We start from the raw sequence: 27,210 nt of genomic DNA, 5'->3' as shown, positions 1-27,210 counted from the left end.
GCGTGAAGTGTAATTAGCATACTGCCGGCTCTGAGTATGCTAATTTCACTGCTTTGCTTCCAGTTACAACCTATCTCGTGATTAAACATTTATGAGAACCTATTTGATTGAGCAACCTGTGATCTTAGATCCATGGGTTACGAAAGCACAATGATTATTTATTGTCATGTGGTATGTGTACTAATACAAACATAGACCCCTTATGCTACAGAGAAACAAGTGCAAATCCATCTTTATAATTATGTCTTTGAACGTACTATAGCACCACTGTTGAAGGGTAATTAGCTGGTGGTTTACTTTAACAAAAGTTATCATGAACATTGTAATGTTTGAAGCAGATGTCATGAATGTCAGTAGAACATGAAGATTTTTCATTTGTAAACAGTTGTTATCAGGGCCGCAGTATAAGACCTTTATCATGGACCCTCAGCTGAAATCACAATTGGGGCCAGCTTGAGCCTGGAACAAAAGGTCCATTTGTCTCCCTTATCTGTGACCCTGTTTCTAATACGCCTGGAGCGAGAAGCAGTTTTATTGAAAATGCAGAATTCTAGAGTGATTTTTTTTTTTTTTTTTTCCCGTCTAGGGATCATTGGGAGCAGGGTTTCTCTTAACAGCAACTGGGGAGCAAGTTGTAACAAGCACTGTAAAAAAAATTGTTACTCCACTTTTCTTGCTGTTCTGTTTCATTTTCAGTTCCAGTACTGTTCTTGTTTATTTAAAGGGAGAGGTCATTCAAAACAGACAAGTTTGTCATTTTCTTAACCTCGTGTTTTTCCAAGCCTATATTACTTTCTGTCCTGTGCAGGAACACAAAAGTAGATATTTTGAAGAGTGTTTCAACTGTCTTTCTCTATAACAGGAACTCTATAACAGTAACAGTCTGTGGGGGGACAAAACAACATTGGACCCCACTGGCTTTTATTGTAAGGACAAACACACACACACACACACACACACACAGGGAAAAGTATCTTTTGTGTTCCACAAAAGGACAAGTTTGGAACAACATTGAGAAAACGATGACAGAATGAATGAATTTATTTTTTTATTTTAAATTATGCCTTCAACATTTTTAGATTCCCAGTTGTTTTATATCCCTAGGTTTGTTTAAAACAGTTTGTTAACAGTACATCATGTAGTAATTACACTTCACACTTTAGTTTTTATATGATATACTTTAAATTTTTATTTTTTTTACGTAATACTTTCTGCTTTGGTTTTTACGCAAACGCTTAGCATATTCATACAACTGAAGTGTGCACAGACACAGGTGGTCTACATACAGAACGTTTAATCTTTGTCTAGTGTCTGCACTATTTCTATCCAGAAGTTATGTACAGTAAAAATTTTGTACTGGAGTATCGGGTATCTCTTAATTCACCCACAAGCATTTGTCAACATGGGCGTCTATTGTTGTTGCTGACTCCTGGGGCCTATACCTTAAAACACATTTATCTAGCCAGCCAGCCGAGTTCCAGTTTAATTTGTGCCAGCGCTGGGTTTTAGGCATCATATGGCTAAGCTTTTAGCAGTGTTCAGTAATGGCTAACTTGACCAGTCAGCTGTGAGCAAAGTGACACATCTTTGACACAATGAAGCCACTCCAAATTAAAAAGGTCACTACATCGGAAAATAACTTTAAATCACCTGTAATTAAATGAAAAAAGACAGCATAATGGAATGCACTAAGCTAATCTTTAATTTTTCTTCCCAAATCCTCATGTCTCTTGCAGGTTTTTTTTTTTTTGCTGTAAAATGTAATTGCTCCGTATATAGACATAATATAAGATAATGTCACCTCATTGTACACAGTTTTTGAAAATGTTTATTATTGTGTTCATAGAGCAAACTTTTTGCTGATTATTTACAGTGTAAACGGAAGTTACTCCCATACAAAAGGTAGCAGTCTCTTTTGCAAAGCCTAAACTCACTTCAATTCAACCCTGTGAAATGTCTATTGAGTGTGAATAGGTCTGGAAAGTGAAGATTACATCTGCTGAGACGTCACTTTAGTCCAGAGCCAGACAGACAGAGGTGTGAGTAACACGTCATGACATGATCCTTTGAGCCGCTCTCACTCAAAGCCAGTCCACAATAGACAGTGGCAGAGTAGCAGGTGGCTCTGAATGAGAGAGATACAGATGGACAGAGTAACAGGAGAAGTGTGAGTGTGTCTGATGCTGGGACAATAGCATCATGACCTATTTCGGATTATCTGCGGGATACCTGTGAAGATAAGGCTAGCCGGGAATTTGCAGTGGTTTTCCCACTGGCTCAGAAGACACAAGGAAATCTTTTCAGAATCAGGGGTCTGAAGTAGTGCATGCTAATGAAACAAAACTGCTCCTTAATACAATTACGCAACAAAAATGTGAATTAGTTATAGCATTATAAATGCCTGACTGAACAATCGAGCACTCATTCTGAAACAAAAAGCTCTGAGATGGCTTACAAAAATAGGGCAGATAAGAGTCTGATATGCAAAAGACACATTATTATGAAATTCTGAGTGAATGGAATACTAGGTTACTGCTTTATGAATACTGCACAGTATTTACTATATACTTTTATAAAATATAACAGGAAAAAAAGCGTTTTTTTTTTTTTTTTTTTAAAGTGTGAATCAAGAACCAGCATTGGTCAAAAATAAATTCATTAATTTTTCAAAAAAAAAAAAAAAAAAAAAGAAAAAAAAAAAAAAAAAACGAACTAAACTGAAATCAGCTATAAATCAAAATGAAAATGCTGCAAAATATTGTAATTGTATATAAATACTAAAATAACAGTAAAAGTGAACAGAATGTATTATGCAACGATAAATAGTTCAAACCCTGACCTCATTACTGTCACATCTCAGGGGCACAAGGAGCGAGGAGACGCGGAGATCCCAATATCACACTTTATTAAATCCAGATCATGGAACGAGGCGCTTGGGAAGAGCCGAACAGAGATGACGATCAGACTGGACACAGAGGTAGGGAAACACAGGGCTATTGAACACAGGGAAATCAACGAGGAAGAACAGAAACAGGTGCGGGGCAATTAAACGCAGGGCTGGGAACAAATTAACTCATGATGACAGGGAACGAGGACAGGAACAGGAAGGCCAAATATGGTCACGAGAGGAGGGGGACTGACAATTACTTTGCATAATGCAAAAAATAAATAAAAATAGTGGTGTTATCATCTTGCAAATAAAAAGTTATTTTGTGATTTAAATATTAGTTAGTTGGTTAGTTTATATATTTATGCAATCCAATCAAATGATGAATAAGCGTGGATGTACTGCTTCTGCTTCATTCATCACACTGCATTTGGAAGGTCAAGTCAGGCAGAAAATGCACAGTATACATGCTGCAGAAACAGCAAGAGCAGAGTGGCATTTAATAGACTGAGATGAGTAAAGGAAAAGTAACACTGTTAAACCACATTAATTATTCACCTTCTCATTTGATAATTAAACAACAGACTTTTTAAGGGATATCAACTGTGATTTCTGTCTTTCATTTGTGTGCTTTTTTAGATCTCAATCCTCATTCGTATTCATGAACATTTAAACTTATTACCTTGAGATAAGTTATGAAATGACAATGGTGATGGCAGACAATGGCATTTGCATGACAGAAGTTGAAAGCTAGTGTGATGTGTCAAAGCCCCTCATTTGAATAAATGCAAATGAGATATGAATCAGCAATGGACAAGAAGATTTTTTACAAATGAATGACTCAGTTTTTGGTCTGTTAGCTTGTCAGCTCCAGCCTTCATTCACTGTATCACAGAGCAATGTGAATGACATGAATGTGTTCTTTTGAAGGAAGAAACAGTCAGATAACTTGAGGGTGAGTATTAAAATAATTTTCTTTTTCTTCCTTTAAATAATGTTCCAAGAACATTGGTCAAATTCTTCACACATACTTTGCATGCAACTGTCGTGCCACACAAAGGTGAAATGCAGTCGTGCCTTTTATATTATGATCTGTCTTGATACAGATAGGCTTGTCTCAAAATATTCCGATGCAGTCAAAACAATGTGAAAATTGATATCAAAACTGACATTTTTTTTTGTTTTCAGTGTAAGAGTTGTCATATTTCGCTTTTCGAGAACAGCACTGTGGAGTTGACTATGGGTGGATGCCTAAACACTGTGGTGTCACATTTTTTTGAGCTGAGGTGTAACCTATGTAGAATTGTATGTTAGTCAACTAATAATAAGAATAATAAAAATGACTGAAATTTGCCCTCAAGACACCTACTGATTGACAGTGTGATGTCTTTCCTGGGTGTGATACACAAAGAACCTTTTATGCTGTCCTTGTCTTCTGTGCACTTCACTTGTTATTGTTATCAGAGTTTTGGCAATATCTTTGATACATAACAGTGAACTAAAGAATAGTTTCTAAACAACTATGCAACGGTGTTCCAACCCAGTATTATTTTCTTTTCTCTGTGAAAAGAGATCTATGGACAGAATGTCCTTGGGCAGTACAATGAAAATGGAACGTGATTTGAAATGTCAAGTGGCAAAAAAATTTAAATCCTTTAAAAAATATTTGTAATTTTTATTCATAGGATAATACATGCAATTTTCTAGAAAACTGTAGAAATGGTTTTAAATGTTGAGTTACTTGAAGATGTTGACAGTTACATAGAAATTTAGTGGTACAAGGCAATTTCCATCTCATTACAGCAAAATATTGTACATATGTTATAATTCTTAGACAAATGACCATTCCCTAAATCGCCGGTGCAAATCATCACAGTTGCTGAGATTTTATGTAAAAAGTTATTAACTTATCAAGTTCTTTATAAGCCCTTTTTATTTTAATGTGACCAAATGTGGTTTTTCTGTAATTAAAATAATTTTATTATCTGTGTATTGTGGCAAGTTACAGTAGTTTCAAAGTGACAAGTGAGAGAAAACATTGACAGTGACATACCTCCTCCTATTAATCTTACAGGTTACAGAGTTCAGCTCTCCGTGGAGTGACGTGTAGGCCTGTGTAATGCGCGAGGGGGGCCTGGGGTTTTTAATTGTTCTGGTGCTCCTCGCTGTAGTGTGTTAATTATACAGTGGGATAATTCTGCTGAGAAAAGTATAGATAGTTAGTGTAGTATAGACAGGGGTAGAGAAAAACTGGTTTTGTGACATCAAACCAAGATATTGTTTTGCAAAGTCAGCGAGAGACAAAAACCTGAGAATTTGTGATGCGTGTAAGGAACTATCTGCCCACATATACTCAACAGCATGTTTTCTATTCAGTAGCGCTGCACGCTTAAACATAGTTCTTCCCTGAAAAGACACAACAAAAAGTACAAAAGAAAACATTACAAGAATAACCTGAATGCTGATTGCATTTCCCAATACACAACATTTTCCCATAAATGACAGATAACAGCTACCAGATCTGTCAAAAAAGGCAATCAATACAAACAAATAATACTTCTCAATATTACTGTTTTTACTGTGTTTTTGATTAAATAAATGCAGCTTTGCTGAGCAAAAGAGACTTCTTTTGGCACTTTTCACTGCACAGTATGGATCGGTACGGCTTCATTTGGGGGGGGGGGGGGGGGGGGGGGGTTACACTGTGTACAGTACCTAGTACCTGGTACTTTTTTTTAGATTTAAATAGCCACCACGTATCATTTGTTCGCACAACTTTTTTAAAGACTTGCATTAAACAACCATTGCACTTAACTTGAAAAAGAAATGTTTGTATCGTAGTCAGCAGACGAGGTGGTGGCGCAACTATAATAATCAATCTATAATCACACCCACTTTGAAGTGGTACTTAACTGCAGTAGAAAATCAAACCGAGCCAAAATAAAGCAAGACCAGGCGAGTTGTACCATGCAAAGGAAAAGCACCATTTCACAAACATAAAAAAAAAAAAACTAATCTCAGACTTAAATGTTATGTATTGGCTAATTACACTGACTACGTTTACATGGACAACAATACTCCGATTTTAATCTGATTAAGAATCTACCATGTAAACAGAGATTTTTGATTACCTTAATCAGGCTTAGTCGTAATCGAAGTAAAGTGGAGTATTCCTATTTTAGTCGCATTATCAAGGTGCAGTACAGACATGTACACAACTTAATCAAACTATTACCGTCGTGTAGGACTTTTCGCTGCATTTTGCGGCAGGATACACACGGTAGTGGTCAACCGTTTGACGGCAAATAAAAGAGCTTCAACACCGCCGTCGTCTGTATGCACGTACAAATAATTAACTGCACTTGAAGCTTTCATAAAATTAAAAATGAAACACCCAAAACTGTATATGGCAGTATCACGAAGACAAACTATATGTTTACACGTGAAATTCTGGATACGTCGGATGGCGTCATGTGGGGTCGTAATGTCGTGTGCCATTAATCGATCTATATGTACTATAACATGTAAAACGGGAATATGAAAGGATTATTCTAAAACCAACTTATGTAAACACCTTAATAATAATATTGTATTTTTCAGAATAAGGTAAATAATTAGATTACCGATGTCCATGTAAACATAGTCACTGTTAATATGATCGTGTCAGCCTACACTATTGTAAAAAAATAAAGGTTGTTTATTGGCATCGATGGTTCCATTTTTCCATCGCTGTGAAAACCCCTATTTGGAACCTTTATTTTTTTTCAGAGTGTTGACATCACATAACCACTTTTGGACACATCTGAATCAAAACGAGGTTATAAATAGCCTAATAAGTTCACTTTTGAAGTCCCACGAAGTCAAATCTGGTCTGTTCCATTTTCACCGGGTGGCCAGAATGTCCTTGTATGGAAAAGAGCTGCATGAACATTCATCAAAAATTCTCCTTTTGTGTTCCACAGAAAAATGACACAGAATATGGGTTTGAAACAACATGAGGGTTGTTAAAGTAATAATGATAACTATAACAATAGTACCCCAAAAAATTGTTCTAACAGTGGAGTCCACACAACAACTATAATGAAAATGGCACAGAGGAACAATATTGTTGGAATTTCTTTCAGTGTTTTCTTAACAATTAAAAACATAAATAAAACAATAAATAGTTTATAAATAGTTAATAATAAAGTAATAATTATAGTATTATTTTGTGGTGTAAATGGCCCTTAAATAAAATCTGAATTGTCTTTTTAGGGATTTGTAAACATATTTTTCTACATATTTCAGTAGAGAGAAACAGAGATTAAAGAGAAGATCGTTGGCAGGACTTTATCTGAATGAAAATCAGCAGCCATATAAGGTCCAGTAACATGTAGTATGCAGTTAAGCCAGCTTACTGAAGAGGTTTCTATTTTTGCATTCAGTGATATCAGGAGTTCAAACTGTGAGAGGAAGTTTGTGTCTGCTTGTGCTTACTCGGCTGTTTGAAAAGCTAGCTGAAGTTTAAGGCACGTTTTTTTCCCCTTCTATCTTTAACTGCATACCAATCCTTAACAGTAAGAATATGTTTAGCTGTTCTATTGTGATCAGCATGATCAAAACATGCAATCACTGTCTTAATTGTTTTCAACGTTTTGGTTTTGCATACATGTCATTCAATAACTGCATGATTTGTATTATATATACATATATACATTTTGTCGTATGAACATTAGTCAAGACAAGTCACCTTTATTTATATAGCGCTTTTTACAATGCAAATTGTGTCAAAGCACTGCACAATATCAAAAAAGGAAAATAATGTGTCAATAAGTTCAAATAGTGTCTTTGCAATCAGGTCGACGATATCGCTGGAAATGAAGCGTCCCCAACTAAGCAAGCCAGAGGCGACAGCGGCAAGGAACCAAAACTCCATCGGTGACAGAATGGAGAAAAAACCTTGGGAGAAACCAGGCTCAGTCGGGGGGCCAATTCTCCTCTGGCCAAACAAACCAGCAGTTCAATTCCAAACTGCAGCAAGTCAGATTGTAAGGGCTCAGCTGGTTCCAGTGAACTTTTCCAATGGCTGTTTAAGTGGCGGGGTCCTCAATGGGGATCTGTCTCTGGCGCTCATCCAGGTGTCTGGCCTCCGCCTACGATCAGGGCCATCTCCCGGCGCTGATCCTCCATCTCAGGTGTTCGGTCATCTCAGATCATGTAATGGTTAGATCCAGACTGAAGTTCTGTAATTCCTAGCTAGCACGGGATGTTAATCCCGTGGCAGAAACGTAGAGACAAGCAGAGACATGATTAGCGTAGCTGCTGTTCCATCTAAGCAAAAATGAATTGTTCAACCCAAGCTAAAGAATAATAATAATGTACGTCTGATCAGATGTAACTGCAGTACAAGATTATAAGATGCATTATGTGAATGCTTGGCTAAAGAGATGTGTCTTTAATCTAGATTTAAACAGAGAGAGTGTATCTGAACCCCGAATGTTATCAGGAAGGCTATTCCAGAGTTTGGGAGCCAAATGTGAAAAAGCTCTACCTCCTTTAGTGGACTTTGCTATCCTAGGTACTACCAAAAGTCCAGAGTTTTGCGACCTTAGAGAGCGGGTTGGATTATAGCGTGGTAGAAGACAAGTTAGGTACGCAGGTGCTAAACCATTTAGGGCCTTATATGCAAGTAATAATAATTTGTAAATGATACGGAACTTAATAAGTAGCCAGTGCAGAGACTGTAAAATTTGAGTAATATGATCATATTTTCTTGATCTGGTAAGAACTCTAGCCGCTGCATTTTGGACTATCTGTAGCTTGTTTATTGAAGATGCAGGACAACCACCTAGCAGTGCATTACAATAGTCCAGTCTAGAGGTCATGAATGCATGAACTAGTTTGAACTAGCTTTTCTGCATCAGAAACAGGTAGCATGTTTCGAAGCTTGGCAATGTTTCTAAGATGGAAGAATGCTGTTTTTGTAACATGGGAAATATGATTTTCAAAGGACGAGTTGCTGTCTAAAATAACACCCAGATTTTTGACTTTAGAGGACGTAACAGTGCATCCGTCTAGTTGCAAATTATAATCCACGAGATTCTGTGTACTGTTTTTTGGTCCAATAAGTAATATCTCTGTCTTATCTGAGTTTAATAGGAGGAAATTATTGGTCATCCAATCTTTTACACTTTTTACACAATCTATTAATTTAGATAGTTGAGAAGTTTCATCTGGTCTTGTTGAGATATATAATTGAGTACCATCAGCATAGCAATGAAAACTTATCCCGTGTTTTCTAATAATATTTCCAAGGGGCAACATGTAAATTGAAAGTAGCAGAGGACCTAGGACAGATCCTTGTGGTACTCCATACTTTACTGGTGATAATTGAGATGACTCTCCATTTAAATGAACAAAGTGGTAGCGATCAGACAGGTAGGATCTAAACCATCTTAAAGCCTGTCCTTGAATACCAATATAGTTTTGTAATCGATCTATGAGTATATTATGGTCTATAGTGTCAAACGCAGCACTAAGATCAAGTAATACTAGCAATGAGGTGCAGCCTTGATCTGAAGCAAGTAGTAAGTCATTCGTAATTTTGACATGTGCAGTTTCTGTACTATGATTGGGCCTGAAACCTGACTGAAATTCTTCATAGAGATAATTTTTTTGCAAAAAGGAGCATAATTGAGTAGACACAACTTTTTCTAAGATTTTTGACATAAACAGAAGATTTGAAATGGGTCTGTAATTTGCCAGTTCATTTGAATCTAGTTGTGGTTTCTTAATAAGAGGCTTAATAACCGCCACCTTGAATGGTTTTGGGACGTGACCTAAAGATAACGATGAGTTAATAATATTGAGAAGCGGGTTATTCTGCTACAGGTAACAACTCTTTCAGTAGTTTAGTGGGTACAAGATCTAATAAACATGTTGTTGGTTTAGATGCACTGATAAGTTTATTTAGCTCTTCCTGTCCTATAGTTGTAAAGCACTGCAGTTTTTCTTTGGGTGCGATGAATGAAGCTGAAATACTAGACGCAGTAGAATCTACATTTGATATTGTATTTCTGATGTTATCTATTTTATCAGTAAAGAAATTCATAAAATCATTACTATTAAACTGTGGGGGAATATTTAGATCGGGTGGTGTCTGTTTATTTGTTAGTCTAGCCACTGTGCTAAATAAGAACCTTGGATTGTTTTGGTTATTATCTATGAGTTTGCGGATATGCTCTACCCTGGCAGCTTTTACCTTACTCATTCAACACTCCATACCCCATAATGACAAATCAAAAACAGATTTGTGATAACTGCAAATATATTAAAGAATATTAATGCTATTTCAAGGCTTCACTCTCTGTCCCTTTACCTCTCAAATATATCTACTTAATGTATTTCCTCTTTTACACATACTCACTAATATGCTGATGCTATTTTGGGTGAGGAACTGAAACCACCTTTAGACAGCAGACAAATACTTAAAGGGATATTTCACCCAAAAATGAAAACTCTGACCCTCACCCTCATGTTGTTCCATACCCATGAGACCTTTGTTCATCTCCGGAACACAAATTAAGATATGTTTGATGAAATCCGAGAACTTTCTAACTGGGAGCTTTTTAACTAAAATGTTCCCAGGCCCAGAAACGTAGTAAGGACATCGATAAAAAATGTGACATCAGTGGTAAAACCGTAATTTTACGAAGCTATGAGAATACTTTTGTATTTTAGCATAAATATCTTAATTTGTGTTCCGAAAATGAACAAGGTCTTATGGGTTTGGAATGACATGAGCGCGAGTAATTAATGACAGAATTTTCATTTTTGGGTGAACTATCACTTTAAGCACATCTTGCATACAAATTTTAAATCAACAATTATGTTTCTTTCCTATCCAAAACATATTACTCCAGAATACTTTGATTGGATGTCCAAAACATCTGTGCTGATTTGTTTGGGTAAACATGACCTATCTTCCTGAATGAAGTTGTGAATGCTTTGGTAGTGCACATAGTCTCTGTGTTCATTCATTGTCCTGCAGGCCTGTGCAGCAACACCACTGGGGTTGATGATAGTGATGAATAACAGATAAGATACATTTCCAAAGATTTAATCTAAGAATGAAAAAACTGAAATATCCAATTGACATAAGCATAAGAATGCAACATAACAGAATTTGAACTGTTGTATCTCAAACAGGTGCATTATTATTACAATTGAAAATATATTTCATAGTTTTCATATATTTTAATTTATTCTTATTATTATCAGTGTTGAAAACTGCTTTCGGTGTGTGAGACCCAGTGTATATATATAAGGTTTTCAAAAACAACAACAAAAAAACAGTATGTATTTTAAGCCATTTGTATTATGGGGAAACAGGAAGTGTCCTCAAAAACCACCTACTCACTGTAAAACACATACATTTGTGTCCTCATAAGCCTCATAAACCGGTGTGCACACATATGTATACTGGGTCCACATATAATGGAAAATATCATTACAGGGTCACAAATATAAGTTTTAAACCACATACAAGTTTTAAACCACACAAAACCAGTTTGCTACTGATGGGTCATTATATATTTATTAATTTATTCTTTACCTTTTTTATTTTTTTTACTTATTTACCCACTGCCTCCACCATTTTGTTGTGAATGACCATGCGGAGCCTGCTGTCAAACTGAGTGTTGATCACCATGTGATCAGAGCAGCATTATCAGAACAGTTGGTTGAGGAAGACCACCAATACAAACAAGAGTGCTTGATAAATACACTGTAATGTGGTAAAGTATGAAATTACAAGGATTTTTGCCAAATTGTAACATTTTACTGTCACAGAATGTTATAAGTCATATACTACTAACTCTATAGGTTTGGTAATGTTGCAAGAGCACAATCATTTTAAGAGTTTTCTTGAAACTCGTAAATATTGAATTGCAAATGCTAAGCTGCATAACTGTATATATTATTTTATTTCTCGGGTGTGGTTGACCTAGTAAATATACAGTTTAAGACATAAAATTCGGCCCCACAATATATATTGCTTGATGTGACATGCGTTAGATACAGGACCGAAACATATTTCAAAACTTTTCTAAATGTTGGAGTTGAATTCTCATGTATTTGCACAAGAACATTTTAAAAGGCCTTTTGTTATTGACATACATGATGCTCACAGATTGTATTTACTTTACAGTGACAGTGAAAAAATACACAGCAGGTCTTTCCCTCTCATGTGGGTTATAAATGCATTTGAATATTGTTGACTCTGCACACTGTATATATCAGGGGTTTTTAAACTGTTCCTGGAGCCTTAGATGCTAACATGTAACCATGCACACAAATAATACATTCATAATATTCTGTTAAGTCTGTGAAAGAGAACTGATTTCTCCTTTGGGAATTTGACATGAATATGTCTAATAATGGGGTGCCTTGGAATGGGATTCAGTTTCTGGATGGCATTGAATGCGTACATTGGGATGCACCCTAGAAATATCCACTTCAGTGAGAGCGAGCTACTTCTAATCTGCTGCTTCCTGTCTCTGGTTACCACCAGTGCTCTGCATTGTTTAAAAACATCCGGTAACCTGAATACATGTCTGATACGCCAAGTGTTTCAGAGGGCATTGTGTGACACAATTGTGCAGCTGATTTTTTTTCCCCTTTTCCAGCAAACCAGACATGACAGTACACAATGGCCTGACTCACAAAATGCATTGTTCCTCAACAGTATCTCCAGTGTGACAGTGGTATTTCTGGATTTGGGCCAATGATTCAAAAAAGCATTTTGTCAACGGAAAGTCTCCTCAGTTCCTGTACAACGATGAACAGTAACTTGCTGATTAACAGTACGATACATCATTGGAGAAACTAACAAACTAGTCACGACTGTTTCCCAAAATAATAGTAACATGGTCGCAACTCCATTGATTTGGGGTTCCTCTGTGGAACACTAAAAATGGCGCTAGTTGTTGAAATGCTAAAATATCAACCCAGGATCATTGGTAATATGTGCTTGTGGCAGCATTTCTGTAAAACAATTATTACGCATAATTGCATTTAACTCTGCATTTAACCCATCCAACGTGCACACACACAGCAGTGAACACACACACCATGAACACACACCCGGAGCAGTGGGCAGCCATTTATGCTGCGGCGCCCGGGGAGCATTTGGGGGTTCGGTGCCTTGCTCAAGGGCACCTCATTCGTGGTATTGAGGGTGGAGAGAGCACTGGACATTCACTCCCCCCACCTACAATCCCTGCCGGCCCGAGACTCGAACCCGCAACCTTTGGGTTACGAGTCCGACTCTCTAACCATTAGGCCACGACTTACCACCATATGATGGTAACATATATATTTAAGCAGAATATAGAATGTACTGTATTTTATCTTGCTCATTGTGCCCAAGAGCATGATTTATTTAAGTCCATACAGAACAAAAAATTATGCCAACAACTCCAGCTTGCCATGCTGCAATAATTTTTTGAAGTTTTTGAATTTTTTGTTGGTAATGATGGAACTTAAACCTAGTTGGCTGATAATGCTTTTAGGAAATGTTGCATTCCAAGAGTTCTGATATTTAGTTTAATAAGTTGAAACTGCGGTGTTCATTAAATTAACCTAGAATACAGAAGAACACAAATGCAACAAACGGGATCAAACAAATAACTGAATGATGCAGGAGGTATATATAGCCTACAGACTAATTAAGGGACCTAATTAGTAAATGAACAGCAGGTGAATGAAATGATTAACTAGTACATAACCATGGAAACTAATAAGGACTCAGACAGCCACAACAGGAACTAGACAAATCACAACTAAACAGGGGTTGTACTACGGAGTATTATAGCTTTCTTAGTTGAATTTGGATTGTCGTGATATGTTTTTAGATTATATTTATGTTCTTAGTGTTTTAAAAATGCATTTCATTACGTTCCATGTGTTTCATTATATTAATGTTGCTATTAATAGGACGTTTTCAGCATGTGGATTTGGGCAGTATTCCTCCTTTTTGCGTTGGTTGTAAATGGACATCGGGACGAAGGTAAATTAACTTAATGAGTGTATGTCTATAATATATATATATATATATATATCTCTCTCTCTCCAAACTGCAGGTGGTAAGGTTTTTTTTTTTTTTTTTTTATGGTTTTTGTTCACAACTTAATCAATACATGCTAATCACTTTAAATCTTCTTTAAATTAAATCTTCTTGCCAGAACCTATTGGTAGGCCTGTTGGTCGAAAATGCCCTGGTGGCTGGAAGAAATTTGAAACCCGATGTTTTAAGATTTTCACTGACTTGAAAACATGGGCTGAGGCAGAGGTAAGTTTGTTCTGTGCACTACATGATTCGGTGCCAACTAGTGCCATCTAATGGGCCCTAAACTCTTCTTAATCATACTGTACTTAACCTTGTACTTTACACCAGTATAAAGCTAGAAATATAGAACGTATGAGTGCTAAAAAGACGTTGTAGCCTTGTTTCAAATATTAATTGTACAATGAAATATTCGTTTTTAAAGTTCGCTAAAGATGTCAAGGGTGTTCAAAATCCTCCCTTTTGGCTATGCCACAAACTTTTCAAAGACTCTGCCATTTATGCAGCTTTCTTTTCCCCAATTTATTTTTATTTATTTTTATTTTTTTAAACCCTATCCTCACAGAAACTATGTGTTGACCTTGGAGGAAACCTTGCATCTGTCCGTAGTCATTCCACTCAAACTTTCCTGAGAGCCTTTATCGCTTTACTTTTTCGCAATGGCGTCCTTCGAACCTGGATTGGTGCTCATAGTACAACTCAGGTAGCTAGCTTTTCCTCTTGAATATGTTCGACCAGTGTCGGGTTAAAATGGTTACAACTAAATAAACAGTAAGTGTTAATTTAAATGTTGGATTTTGTTAGTTTTTTTTTTTTTTTTTTCTCACTCCCTAAAGGTTGCTTTGCGCTACCCCAACAAACCCCAGTAGCAGCTTCACACTCCATGCCTACCAGAGTTCACATTTAAAATGAAACTCCGTACCAGCAGGTGGAAGTGACACTGTTTATGTTCTTCAGAATGATATCTGGTTTTGAAGTGACGGATCAATGTTTGGGTACACTTACTGGCATACTGGTGAGCCAAATAATTCCGGAGGAGCTGAACATTGTGTGGAGATGGGCAAAGGAGGTAATATACATCCAAATATTTAACTGCAGTTATTATTATAAAAGACTGTAAAGGTAGTTTCAAAGCTTGCTGTTTTTTTATTTTTATTTTTTTATTTTTTATATAAATCTGTCTGTTTGCACTAAAGCTTCTTTGACAAGTCATTTTCTGAATAACATGACTGAAATTCCACAGCTGGGCAACACTGGAATGATGCAAGCTGCAGTACTCCACTCAATTCCATCTGCCAAAAATAAAGTTAAACTTTTTAAACCACAAATGTACTTTGTCAATGCTAATGATATACATTGTGTCTGTTGTAAAGCGGTGCATAGGTGTATTACCATTCTGATACATTCACTTGTATAGACGACATGCAGGCTATAGTGCCCTTTCCCCTGCTTTGGAATCGGTTTCTGGTTTAAACGTGTATGGCTGCAATAATCCAATATTGCCACTTGCCATTGTGTAGCATTTACTACGTCAGTTCATGGAGTTCAAGCTGGTGCGACTGAGTGGTGCGTGACCGTAATGTAACCAATGCAATGGTCTTCTACCAGGGGTCTGCAGTAGCCTACTACAGAGGGTCGTGTTGAGTGGAAAAACGGTATGTCCAGCAATAGAAGGGCTCTAAAAGCTGCCAGGGCTGAGCATAGCCACAAACTCCTAGAAAACTACCAAGATAATTCAAGGTTTTTATTTCGCACTGTGCCTAAATTAACAAATAATCAGATGCCACCCGATCTAAATATTCCCACAGTTTAATGACTGAATTTCTTCACTGATCAACTAAATGACATCAGAAATACAGTAACAAATGTAGATCCTACTGCGTCTAGTGCTTCATTAATCACACCAAAGAATAACTGCATTGCTTTACAACTGTAGGACAGGAAGAGCTAATTTATCAGTGCATCTAAACCAACATGTTCATTAGATCCTGTACCCACTAAACTACTGAAAGAGTTGTTACCTGTAGCAGAAGAACCGTTTCTCAATGTTAACTCATCGTTATCTTTAGGTCATGTCCCAAAACCATTCAAGTTGGTGGTTATTAATACGTAGCTCTGTTTGACACATCTTGTATTGGGAGTTACTGCTTTCTCTTGCCTAAGGGGTCCTTGCACTGACAAATGTTGAAGACCCAATGTAATGTGATATTCTTTTGTAAATTACCAATATAATCTCTAGCTAAAATCCACATACAAGTCATGAAGCGTTGCCAAAGCAATTGTTTACGTGTGTACACAAACTACATAAGGTTAATTAGTCACGTGAATACCAGTTCAACAGATTAAGAAAAGGTAGTGAAATGACTAATTGCTGCTATTGCTACACTTTTTATTGAAGTACCTGTCATAAGAGGGTTTATTTTTATATTTTTTGACGTTTTGTTTTTGTTTGTACCTCTGGTCGACTTTGGCCATATTAAACCGGTTTTTTTTTTTTATGCACAGAATTACTGTGACACCTCACAATGGAAGAATATTAAGGACATTTTTCAAAAGGATTTGCAAATCTTGCATTTTCGCTTTCGCGAACGCACAGTGACTGCCACATTTCAAATGAAAAAGCAAAGTCCATTTGCAGCTGTATTTCCCATGTATTATGAGCTATGAGCCCGTCATATTTAAATAGCAATATTATCACATTTGCCTTTTCACTTTCTCTGCGTTGTGCATGTAACCTGCCAAAACTCAAATGGAATCGCAATTCCTTTTGCATTTGAATTTCCTATGTCTTCATGGAAAGCTGTCAATCAATGTGAGTGGGCGGGACTATACTATGGGGCGTGTTTGTATTGGGAGGTGACGTCACTCACAGACGACCGTGCCGAATGCTTTGATCAATGCAGGTAATCGGTAAAAGCTCCGCTAAAGGCAGCTGCCAATCAGTTCGTGCCTGTGTGAACGAACAAAAAACCTTCCTGGAACAATTTTGTTTTATAATAATAATTATAATCTTTTTTTTTACCCCAAATGCAGAGGTTATACCCTGCTAACAGTGGGAGCAACAACGGTACGCACAGTAGGTCAATATTCACTATTACCCAAACGCTTTTCACCTGTCTCAACATCTCTCACTGTTTCTCTCATTCCGATTGATGCAAATGAGTAAACAGACAATTCTACACTTATGGTTTCTTACAAAGAGATGCAGAAAATATGTTTATTTTTAACAATTAGGCTACAACACTGTATAACATCACTGAACTAAATTATACACATATGCAAATCACATTTCTTATTAATATACATTTATTAACAATAAAGATTAAAAATAAGAAAGATGCACATTACAAATAGTCGTTGTAAATGAGAAACTGTGACGAGTGGTGCAGCAGTAATAACGTAACAATAACATATACAATTTCAAGCGAAATGATCATATTTATTCAAACATTTAACATGTATATTTAATTAAATGTCAGTCATGAACTGCATAAATTACAGCAATCACAAAGAAGGTCCTCTGTCCCAAACTCGTACAATAGGCTATAGTTGATACAGTATACAACTCCCCATCAGTAGTTCTATACTGCCACCTCTATACTAGTGCATTTGTGTAACTTAAAGTAAAGTCGTGATCATGAGAAAACAAGAAAGGAAAAAAATGCATGGCTGCTTAGAACTTCCGTAATAGAGAGCGCATCACCTGCTTCAAGATCTTTTACTGTTTGCACTCCGATTGACGCACATAAGCAAACAAACAGTGCAAATCTGCACATATTTACCTATTTGCCACCTATATCTTATTCCTATCTTATAATAGAGCACCTGCCTCAAGATCTCTCAGTCTGTTTACACTCCAATTGATGCACTTGACAAAACAGAAAATGCTGCTACTCCTACTCTGCCTGCCCTAGATGAGACTTCACTTTACACCAACGATAGGCACAGCTGTCACAGAACATGCCACAGCCAAGGTGAAGTAATATTAAAAAGCATGTGCATCAATCGCGGTGTATGGTGACTGTACACAGTGAGAGATCTTGAGACTTGCGCGACGCTTTGGTGCCACTGCCCATGGGATGCGTGCTCCACAATGGATTAAAACTGTTAAAATATGAAATAATACAAAATAAGGTGGAAAATGGGTAGATAAATATAGATTGGCAATGTTTTTTCATCACTCTTTTACAGATTAAAAGAAAGGAATAAAATGTACTGTAATAAGTGTAGAATTGTCTGTTTACTCATTTGCATCAATCGGAATGAGAGAAACAGTGAGAGATGTTGAGACAGGTGAAAAGCGTTTGGGTAATAGTGAATATTGACCTACTGTGCGTACCGTTGTTGCTCCCACTGTTAGCAGGGTATAACAACTGCATTTTTTATTTATTATAAAAAATGTATTGTTCCAGGAAGGTTTTTTGTTCGTTCACACAGGCACGAACTGATTAGCAGCTGCCTTTAGCGGAGCTTTTACCGATTACCTGCATTGATCAAAGCATTCGGCACGGTCGTCTGTGAGTGACGTCACCTCCCAATACAAACACGCCCCATAGTATAGTCCCGCCCACTCACACTGATTGACATCTTTCCATGAAGACATAGGAAATTCAAATGCAAAAGGAATTGCGATTCCATTTGAGTTTTGCAGGTTACATGCACGACGCAGAGAAAGTGAAAAGGCAAATGTGGTAATTAATATTGCTATTTAAATATGACAGGCTCATAGCTCATAATACATGGGAAATACAGTTGCAAATGGACTTTGCTTTTTCATTTGAAATGTGGCAGTCACTGTGCGTTCACGAAAGCGAAAATGCAAATGATAATGCAAAATTTGCAATTGCATTTGGATTATGTCACAATTTATGCCCCCACATGTGGAAAACGCAATTGAAAATACAATTTGCAATTCCTTTTGAAAAAAGTCCTGAATATTCTTCCATACCTCACTTTCGTGACATTGCATTCAAAATATATAGACATTAATATGAGGTTTGTCCTCAAGCTATAACTGTTCTAGGCTTTCCACTAGATTTTGGAGTGATTCTGTGGACATTTTGTCCATTCTTCCAGTAGAGCATCCCATTTTTTGTTCCAGTTCATCCCAAAGATGTTTGAGGGGGTTGAGGTCAGAACGGGCCAATCAAGTTTTTCTACAGCAAACTAATCCAACCATGTCATAATGGACCTTGCTTTGTGCACTGGGGGCAGTCATCCTGGAATAGAAAATAAGCAAAATGATCTAAAAGTTTAATGTCTTTGAATTCAAATTAATATTCATATCCAACAATATCCATTGTTGCCATAGCTCCACAGACATTTCCTCCATTGTAAAATTCTATCTAGCAAGACAGATACCATTGTCTTTCTTTTGTTTTGCCATGTTTGAAAGCATGTACGAGTTTCTGTGCTCCTATTGGCCAGTGTCACAGATGTGACAGAACTTAATCATGGACGACCAAAAATAAATGAAACATGCTAGTCTTTTTGTGGTAACATCGTGAAGTGTTGCAGATGTGGCATCGGTTGTTGTCCCATTGTCGTTTACGAATCCCCGCGACACCCTATGTCAAGAGCATCGTGCCTAAATTAGGCTAAAATTCCAATCAAGGTGCGGGTTTATCCATCAAATCTCTATTAACCGACAGCAGCTTTTATATTTGGCATGTTCATACAGACCGTATTCTAGATGCTACTGTAAGTTGCTGTGTGAACTGGACATTTCCAGACACACGCCTTTGAGTAAATGTGGTTGTCAGTCCCAAAAACTGTGAATGTCACCTTGGTGACATTAGTTGTGCATGGAATGTGTTTTAAGAAAATAAACAGTGTAAATCTTGACTTCACTTTAAAATGCGCATTAGCCGCTTAAACTGGGTTTGCCATAAAATGCTTTGTTTGTTGCCAAAGACTTTTTGTGAGAGTCAACAGTTTACTTTTTTGTCTGAAATGAGAAAACGCACTAAGGGGCAAAACACTGCTGTTTTTTTAAAGGCTCTTAGTGCTTAAGGCAGGAGTTTAAGAGTCTTAAAGCTGCATCTCAGAATATCCTCTGCCCTAGTCTCATCTGTCAAGCTTACACACGGTCACATGCGTGCACAGCCGGCCTCACACACGAATCAACGCATCAGCCCACGTCAACAAGGTAAAGTCAAGATCATGACGTTAGATTCGAATTCGCTGACCCCGGTAACTTTTGCACAGAAGTACCTCAGTGCTTAGACCCGGGACTCTTCAACAGCCTTTGTTACCAGCCGTGTTATTGGGCTGACATTTAGCCGCATTTCCACACTGAGCAGCTAATGAGTCTTCTCTCTGCGGCAGAACTAGTGAAGAATGCTGGGTACATCTGATAATCTGGTAGCCTCGAGACATTTCCTTGACAAAGCCCTGCTTTGACTATCTGCTTAAGCAGGAAGTAGGATGGTTTTTAGTAGTTTAATGCAGTATACTTCAGCTCTTCTGAAGTTAAACTAATTTCGATCAACAAAAGGTTCATTCTACAATGATTCACATCACACTATATTGCCATGATACTCGTAGCATATTGCAAATATGCCAATGAGTGTAACTGATATTTCAATGTTGTACAAGGGTCTGAATATTTTTGCAAATCCAAACAAATCACGAAGCAAATTTGGCCATTGAACATTTAAATTGGCAACTACTGACTTACTGTGCATGTCTGAGTGTAAGTGTGAATAAAAATGGTCTCGTGTTTCCCAAATAGAAAAATATTTAAATTCAGAATAATTTAAAGTTGCATAATTAAATTTAGTTATTTGTTATTCTGTAACAACAATTCAGATACAAATAAATAATAAACAAACTAGTATTGCATCACATATATCGTTCGTTAAATAACTAAAAATGTAACAATACCACAAGTATTGTTAGTAACGGTTGTTTGCTCTCCATAAATTTAAACCCACTGTGTCCAGCATACAGTGGCATGCACAGGGGGGCGGGCGGGGGGTCTCGAGCCCCTGCCCCTTTGAGGTCCGATGCTAAAGTGCCCTTTTGGTCCGGTGCCCCCCTGCAGCCCACAAGATCCAGAGGGCGTGGTTGGATCTACATCTAGGGGGTGGAGATTGGTAGGTTTAGGGGTGGAGATGGGTGGGTTTAGGGATCAGGGGGTGGAGATGGGTAGGTTTTATACTCATTCTGGTTTAAAACAACTTTTGAGTGAGTAAATGATGGTATAATGATAAAACACTAATTTTTGGGTGAATTATTCCTTTAATGTTAATAAAACACCAAACACAGAGAAAAATCACTCACTACTCTTGACTGAGAAACTTTAATACAGTTGCTTTAATAGGAATCAAACTATATAGTGTTTTATTTTTATATTTGTTCATACAGTTTCTTGAATGCTCCTGCTAAATACACCTATTATAACCTACCTGAAAATAAAACACGGTTTATTTTATTTGCATATTATGTGTATTTGTAATGTGTATATTTGCTCTCATTTTTTAATAACACAGATAAAATAATGACAACGATTTTTGTTCACCCACTTTGGCCTAAATATCCACCATACTTTTTAAAATATCTTGTTACCTTGAAAGGCTTTGTCTTTATAATAGGGAAATTGGTTTGGCTGTAATGCTCAACCAACTTGCAAGATAGAAACATGACCCCCCCCCCCCCCCCCCCCCCCCCCCATTACTCATACTTTGTGGAATATGCAGACATTTTCAGTAGCATTGCTCACATAGCCACCATAGCAGATTCAGAAATATTCAGTGTATTTTCCCCCCACTGAGCCCCATTAAGTTTTTAATTCATTAAAATGAAATATGATATTGTGAAAATGCAAAATGGTCATCATTCATTTTCAAAGTAAAACACAAATCATATTGTGGAATGAACTGTGAGTGTATGTGACTGCCACCCTACACAAGTCCATTATGCTGATTATAATAAAGAAAGTCAGTCTTTACAGAAAATGTATCAGAACATTTATTATTTGACTAACTAATGAACTCATTTGACCAATGGATTCCTGGACCCAATCATACTGTGCTGAATGGACAGTGCTTTCCCAGATTAAGCCAGTGTTTTTAGCACAAAATTTTGAGCCGGGTCAGATTAAGACTGTTGGAAGAGTGCAGGGAAAGTCAAAGCAAGGCCTTGCAACAGGAATTTGTCATGTAACCCACGACCTTTGGGTTACAAGTCCGACTCTCTATCCATTAGACCATGACTACCTTCTATACAGTACACGTTTTTTTTTTTTTTTTAACATAAGCGCATTAGATATTTATTTAGGTAACTGATAAGCATCTGACATCAAGAAATACATCATACGTCTGTCACACCCCATTGGACTTTTGTTGTGTTTTCATTCCTCATGTGTTCTGTGACCTAGGCTGTATCCGAAATCGCCCCCTATACCCTCATTTACTGTTCCCTACATTTGTCCACTCATACAGTTCACTTGAAGGGATGAATGAAAATGAGTGAGTGAATTCGGACACTGAGTGCACTGGAAAGATGCTTTTGCATAGTTTGCTTCCTGTTTAATAATCATTTGATACGGGCAGCTCCAGTAGTAAAATTGAAGGATTTATCTTGAACTCTGTCACGGAAATTATGTATAAACCTTAATAGTCAATTTACAATTAATTGTATACCTGTGTTGTATTACGCTGTGAACAAGCGCTTCTAAAATAGTGCACTATTTGAAGGTATAGAGGGCGATTTCGTATATATAGCCCCAGTTTTTCCCCATGTCTGATTATATTAGTCAGTACACCTGTGTCTTCATTAGTTGATCCTCCTCACCTGTCTCTCCCTCATTAGCACCCCTACTTTAGTTCCAGTCTGTCCTGTGTTCCCTAGTCTCGCGTAGCCAGACCTTCAGACTGATGGCTCCATGGCAGCTCATTGGCCAAGGCCCGCCCATGAGGTCGTTTGACCAACATGTCAAACAACCAATTACAGTTTGTTTCGTTCAGCGTCACGTTTCGGGGAGTGGAATTATCGCCACAATTCTATGCCGCAAACGTTAAATATTTTGCATACTTGAAAATCCAGCATTTATTTGATCCTAATAAGCATTTGTCGTCACAGTTGTAAACACAACGGCTTTCTTCTTTCGTGAGGGGGTTTAGCGTCATGGGCTCTTTTTTTCTATAGGCGGAACGTTAAAGAAAGTGATACGTCTCCCGGAAATCCTGTATAATTCAACCAATCCGATGACGACTTTGAAACTCCTGAAGTGTTTCCACTTTTGTGTGCCATATGTATCAGACGTTTAGCCAACGGTCCGTGGGTGTGCTGACTGAGACTATGTGTTCCCCTGTCCGGTCTACTACTATCGACCTTCTTATGGATCATTAAATACTATTTGCATTGTTCCTTGTCCTCTTTGTGCGTTTCATTCACCGTAGCTGTGACAATCGGTGTTGCCAATTTAGCAATTTTTGAGCTAGATTTAGCTACTTCCCCACCCCTTTTGAGACTTTTTTTTTTTTTGAAAAGTTTATGGACAAATATCAACTTCTTGGACAAACCTTATCTAAATTTTTATCTTGCCCACTGATCTATTCACCTTTATATAGATCAGTGAATTTGCCATTATCATGTCATCTAGTGACATTCAGCTACCATTTTTTTTTTGTGTTTTGTTTTTTAGGTAGAGCATGATTATTAGGTCAGTTTGATAGAATAAAAGGAAAAGGCTGAGACTGGTACAGAGCACATAGTAATATATATATAATAAAATTTAACAACAAATATGGGCTCCCATTAAATGTCCCTCAGCAATGATGCACAGACCTAAATAAATGGGTTGAACTGGACCTCTGATGCAGAGCAGCAAATAACATCAGCTTTCGGACATAGAGACATCAAAGGGCAAGTCGAAGGCTGTAGATAGTTTTGAGAGAAAAAAAGTCCTTTTAAAAATGGTTTTCCAGCATCTCTGTATTTTTGGTGACAACAAAGCACATGCAAATACATATACACGCTCCAATAACTATAAACAACGAAAGGGGTCTCCAATAATACATTTCCTCTTTTTCTGTTTCTGTCTCTATCCCTCTTATCTTCCCCACCCTGTTCAAAATGCAGATGTGTTATTATCTGTGCAGTGCCTTTGAATAATGAATATAGGGTTCAGTCTTGGCTCTGAAGTGGAGAGTGAACGGGATGCAGATAGCAGTCTCTATTTGTGTTTGTGTTTTGTCTGTTAGACACAGTCTGCATTGAAGATCAGACTTAAGAACATTTCTCATCCCAGTTCTGAAACTCTCATGGACGAGGTCAGAGATGTGGGTGAGGTGTCATCATGCAGCACCTTGTAATTTTGGTCTCATATATCACATTTCCTGGTGTGAATTAGTGGGTGGACTGTTTTTATCTGCAAGTCTGTCATTGGTAGCATTTAGTGCATGACAATTATGTCATTTATATACTCACTTTGAAACACAAGAAATGTTTAATTGTATTCTGAGTGTTTTAAACTATCAAGGTCATGTGGTGGAACCAACACGCAGAAACATGCAGTGAAAATAATACGGGAAATTATATCACACACTGTATTTTATCAAAGTCAGTATAAATATCTAAACAATAAAAAGTGTTTAGTGCTTAAGGAAACTATTTGCTTACTTGTACTTAATTTTTTTTTCCAAACTAAGCATAATATTAACATCGGTGTGGTAAGCATTATGGTAAGCTTTTGAGCTTAATTTAGTGTATTTGAGTTATATTTTGCACAGGGGCACTTTATAATGAGAATGCCCTTTTGCAGAATGGCCATAGAAACTAAACTGTCTTTGTACTTATGACTCTCAAAGCACCTCTGAGCTTCTGCTGCAATCCCTTTGACTCATACATTATGTAACGGCACACTCTTAGAGTCAAAACACTTCTCCATCGACTGTTATAATAGTACAGTGAGTGTCGTCATACTCAGACATGATGCATTTAGCTAAGCACAGAACTCAATTAGCAGGCAGCTCCATAATGCACTTCAAAAGGGTTTTAAAAATGTACCATCTGTGTTTTTGGAAGTGTCTGTCAATGAGGAGTCGGATGTGGATAATCTATTCATGAAAAGGCCATTAAAATTTAAGAATTTCTTTTGATATGTCAGGTAGAATTTGATTAGTACAATAGCTTGAGAGAAAAAGAAAAGAAACTAGTGTGGTTTGATGTTTAAAAAAAAAAAAAAAACCTGGTAGATCCAAAAAAGCTCTCTTTTAAAGGCATAGTTCACCAAAAAAAAAAAATTGCTGTTTTAATTTACTCACACTCAGACCGTCCAATATGTAGGTGAACAGCAGAAGATTTTTCAGTGAAACTATGGTCTTTATTGTTTGGTCTCATGGTTACCGTCACATGAAAGTCAAAAAACAAAACAAAACAAGAACCAGTCAGGCAGGTCTTAGGAAGCAAAAGGTCTTAGTGAAGTCTTATGATGCAAAATGATCGGTCTGTGAGAGAAACTGAACATTACTTATGACATTGTTCCATATTATACAGAAAGTAAGTTGCCATTATTTTACTAGTTATGGAATGGGAAACATTACATTAACCTGTTAACAGTGGTTTTCTGTGTTCATATATTTAAATAAAGGGGTGATTATTTTAATAAGTACCGCGTTTTCTTTACTCTTCTTATTTTTGTATTTGTATTTGCAATTAAGTCATGGCCAATACATGTGCATAGCACCTGATTTCTTAGTTCAAATCTATTACTAATAAAAATGTAGGCATGTGTGTTGTTTCATTCTTATTTTGTTCTATGGAGATCCTGTGGTAGCTCATATGTCTGCGAATATTAACCTTGTTTATGATTTCTGGCAGAGCATCATTCTGCAACCAATCCAGAGAAAAATGAATAGGGACATCTGGACCTCACACTGAGCTCGAGATGAGAAATATGCAGATTAAGTCTGCATGTCCCTTCACACGACTGATAATTCAGCTTCAGATGCAAAACTGATTTCAGAGATTGATGGTTGTTTTGAAAAGAAATGATGGATACCTACAAATTATGTTGCAACAATGATTAATTAGACAGCATTTTTTGTTGAGATGTATTAAAATATGATGCTTGATTCTCTTTCCTCATATGTTTATGAACTAATCTCTAGTTGAAAGTCATGCAGGTTTAATATGACATGGCAGTCAGTAAATGATGACAGAATTTTCATTTTTAGATGAAAATTACATTAATGAAATAACATTCAGACATTAGGAAGTATGATTAAAGTGTTTTAAAGTGCACTTTGTGTTTTAATAAATATTCCTTTAGTAATCCCTTAATGTTTAACGGTTTACTATTTGTCATTTTTTGACTGTACTAAAGCATAAAAATATCTAATGTTTGCAGATATTAAGACATAAATCATTCTAAGTTCTCATACTTGTTTCTCTGAAAAAACAATTCTACAGCTAATTTGAAATGTGTGTTCTGTGTCGGAATGTCTGTTTTTGCTGTGGTCTGTGTGACTCCACCCACTGCCAGTTTACCCAATAGTATTTTGACGCCCCGGTTGCTATTTGGCGGAAAACACAGCGCATTGCAGCCATGGAAGCCAGCAAATAAAATGGGTCAGATTGCAAATACTACCCAACCTAAAAACCCTTGGCAGCCAACTAAAAATCTCTATGAGCAGAGGGATATTAAAACACGGATAAAACAACTCATATCACATTTTCAGCTCCGCTCATTCCTGTTGCATGTCCTCAATCTGGCAACCCATGTGAGCGTAAAGTTTGAGGAGGAGAGAGAGAGAGAGAGAGAGACCTCAGGAGAGTAAATACAATTTACAGAAAAAAACAAAAAAACAAGAGAAAGGAAATAAAATACAGCTTGGCTTATGCAAATGTCAGGAAGCCAGGGAGCAAAGGTCATTATCCTCATCCAGATCTATTGACCACTGACTTCTGAGGATTCTTGGAAAAAAAAATACAACAGAACTTTAAAGCTTCAACCCAAAAAGCATCAGTGCTTTAAAAAAGAACACACCCAATGGACCACCCCACCCTGTTTATATCACTTCTGTCTACTGCCCCTCAGGGTCTGTCTTGTTTTCATACTCATAAATGCCTGCTTCACATGGCAGAAGAACACCCCAGTCAACAGGAGTGCATTGTAGATCTCTGGAGAGAGATTTGGTGTAGAGCAGCTCTTTTTCTCGCCCTCCCCCATCCTTTCCCTTCTGCTCTGTGGGTTGTATTCTACTGAGAATAC

General features: G+C 37.1%; 1 pseudogene across 1 annotated transcript; it reads left to right on the top strand.

The window, feature by feature from the left end:
- The first annotated feature begins 13,873 nt into the window (after positions 1-13,873).
- LOC306881594 (ladderlectin-like) lies at positions 13,874-24,228 on the top strand (annotated as a pseudogene). Its single transcript has 5 exons — positions 13,874-13,934; positions 14,110-14,216; positions 14,557-14,694; positions 14,949-15,060; positions 24,200-24,228. The product of its transcript is annotated as a ladderlectin-like (transcript).
- Positions 24,229-27,210: the final 2,982 nt, after the last annotated feature.

Source organism: Barbus barbus (assembly GCF_936440315.1).
Source record: "Barbus barbus genome assembly, chromosome: 15".
Classification (NCBI taxonomy): Eukaryota; Metazoa; Chordata; class Actinopteri; order Cypriniformes; family Cyprinidae; genus Barbus; species Barbus barbus.
Note: the sequence above shows the minus strand (reverse complement) of the source record. Positions and strands in the feature narration are given on the sequence as shown.